This window comes from Octopus bimaculoides, chromosome 29 (assembly GCF_001194135.2).
Source record: "Octopus bimaculoides isolate UCB-OBI-ISO-001 chromosome 29, ASM119413v2, whole genome shotgun sequence".
NCBI lineage: Eukaryota > Metazoa > Mollusca > Cephalopoda > Octopoda > Octopodidae > Octopus > Octopus bimaculoides.
In genome coordinates, this window is record NC_069009.1 from 4,172,651 (window position 1) to 4,175,473 (window position 2,823).

The 2,823-nt window shown below is 40.0% G+C and overlaps 1 long non-coding RNA gene across 1 annotated transcript in view; it reads right to left on the reverse strand.

Annotated features, from left to right (window-relative positions):
* Positions 1-2,823, reverse strand: part of LOC106876278 (uncharacterized) — a 10,674-nt gene that overhangs the window by 4,633 nt on the left and 3,218 nt on the right. The window lies entirely within an intron of this gene.

Below are 2,823 nucleotides of genomic sequence, written 5' to 3' on the forward strand. Positions count from 1 at the left end.
GTTAGGTCAATCAGGGAAGCAAAGGTTCTACCAGGATGGTTGGGTGCCTTCCTTCTAGCTGCCTCATTGCGCTTCGCAATGATTTCTTGTGTAATATTTTGAAATTAATTTTTAATCATATTTTAATTTTAATTTATTTGTAACTTGTAAAATTTAAAAAAAAAAAGTTTAAGCTTCTTCCCCCTTATGTTTGTCTGTCCTTGTTTGTCCCCTCTTTGTAACGCCTTCAATGGCGAATTTATATGAAATAAAGAAGCTTGTTTCCCAACCATATGGTTCCGGGTTCAGTCCCATTGAGTGGCATCCTAGGTAAGTGTCTTCTACTAAAGCCTCAGGCTGACCAAAGCATTTTGAGTGGATTTGGTAGACGGAAACTGAAAGAAGCCTGTTGTATATACACACACACACACACACATATATATATATATATGTATATATCTATGTGTGTGTCTTTGTGTCTGTGTTTGTCCTCCACCACCGCTTGACAACCATGGAATCGAACACGGAATCTTGGGTTTAGTAGCCCGCACTCTTAACCACCATGCCATACCTTAGGAATGAGAACCCAGGTTCGAAATTTCTCCAAGACACCTGATGAAGGCTGGAGGGTATATCAGCTGAAACGTTGTGTTGACAACAAACAAGATGAGGACAAATATCCATCAAATGTAAATAATGAGATTTAGCTATGTTTAAAACTCAGTTAAAGTAATATTATCTATAATTTACATAACTATTTGCATATGTATTTTGTATACCTGTCTCTTGTTTCATTTGTCTATAAAAGGTTTGTAAATAAAGAAGGCATTGAGAGCAAAACGTGACCAGATTGTCGCTTTTAAAATTGTTCGAGTGAGCAACAAGCACCTAACAAAACAGTCGAGTCATCATCATCGTCATTTAACGTCTGTTTTCCATGCTGGCATGTGTTGGACGGTTTGACTTGTTTCAGTCACTTGACTGTGGCCATGCTGGAGCACCGGGTTTTAGTTGAACAAATCGACCCCAGGACTTATGTCTTAAGCCTAGTACTGATTTTATCAGTCTCTTTTTGCCAAAGTGCTCCAATCTGATCTGGCAAAGTTTCTACAGCTGGATGCCCTTCCTAACGCCAACCACTCCAAGAGTGTAGTGGGTGCTTTTTACATGCCAGTCAGGCGGTACTGGCATTGGCCATGCTTGAATGGTGCTTTTTACATGTCACCAGCAAGGGAGCCAGTGACACAGCACTGGCAAGGACCACGCTCGAATGGCGCTACCTGGAAACAATATATGGAGCCCACTACTACCTCTAGCAAGCCAATTCCTGGTAGGAAACGATCGATTCATATTAGACAAACTGTTGAAGCTGTGAAGAAGTGAATGAACCGAAATCCCTACAGGAGAGCAAGAAAAACTGCAAAAGCTTTTGATATTTCAAAATCATCAAAGTACAGGATTTTTAAAGAGGATTTAAGGCTAACTGCATACAAGAAACAATCCTGGCAGTTAATTTCAGCAGCTTCCAAGATAAAATGGCTTGACAGGGGTAAAACCATGTTAGCTGATGTGAAGCATACTGCTAGCAAAGTGTTGATCTGGTCCAACAAGAAGATCTTCCCTGTGGAGGCAGTTACCATCAGGCAGAATGATAGGCTTTATACATATAATGCAGGAGACTCGCCCAAGGGTAGCAGGAGTCATTTACACCATCAGAAGCCAGTTCCACTCATGGTGTTGGCCACAATTGCATCTGATGGATTCAAATCTCCCTTGATCTTCATCAATGCTGGCGTCTAGGTCAACAGTGAAGTTTATGTGCAAATGTTGGATGAGAAAGTGTTACCTTGGGTCACAGAAACCTTTGGTGACTGTTAGATCTTCACTCAAGACAAGGCTCTGGTCCACACATCCAATTTGACACAGAGGTGGTGCAAAGAGCATTTCAGCAGTTTTTGGGACAAGAAAGTATGCCCTCTCTCAAGTCCAGACATCAATTCCATGGATTTTGCTATCTGGTCCATCTTAGAGAGTAATACTTCTGCTCACTCCTATTCATATCTGAAGAAAGCCCTTCTGCCTTCATGGGTCAAGTTGGATGAAGAGATGGTATGGCACTCATACAACTCAGTGACCACTCATTTGCCAGGTATGGTCAAGGCAAAAGGTGGCCATTTCGAAATGTAGTTACTGCAGTAGATTAACAATTTGTATTAGAATGCGAGTGCCAAATTTCATTATCCTACCTTAAAAATTTATTTTGAATAATTAAGAAATATCAATGGGCAAATCTTTCTGGGGTCACCTCGTAAACCCATTGTAATGTTGAAAACCTTTTCCTATCATTAGCAGGTATCTGAGTCTCATCCCTTATCCTGTACACTTCACCTGAGTGGGGTAACGATGACCGAGCTAGTTTTCACCTATGGAAAGGTTCCATTTGCAGTCTCTTATCAACCATAACTACTACCTTGAAATAGTTTCAGCTGCCATACCTGTTTCCTTGATGGCAGTCTTCAGTCTCCCATGGAAACGTGGACGTTAAAACAAGATGATGATGATGATGTTTGATACAGAAATATTTCCTTACAAATACTCTCTTTATTCTTTTACTTCAGTTCTATATTTAAGAGATGAGGAATTATTTACATTATTTACATTTGACGGATATTTGTCCTCATCTTGTTTGTTGTCAACACAACGTTTCGGCTGATATACCCTCCAGCGACCTGATTAATAATAATAATAATAATAATAATAATATAATAATAGTAACATCGTTAGGAATGAGAACCCAGGTTCGAAATTTCCCCAAGACACCTGACGAAGGCTGGAGGGTATATC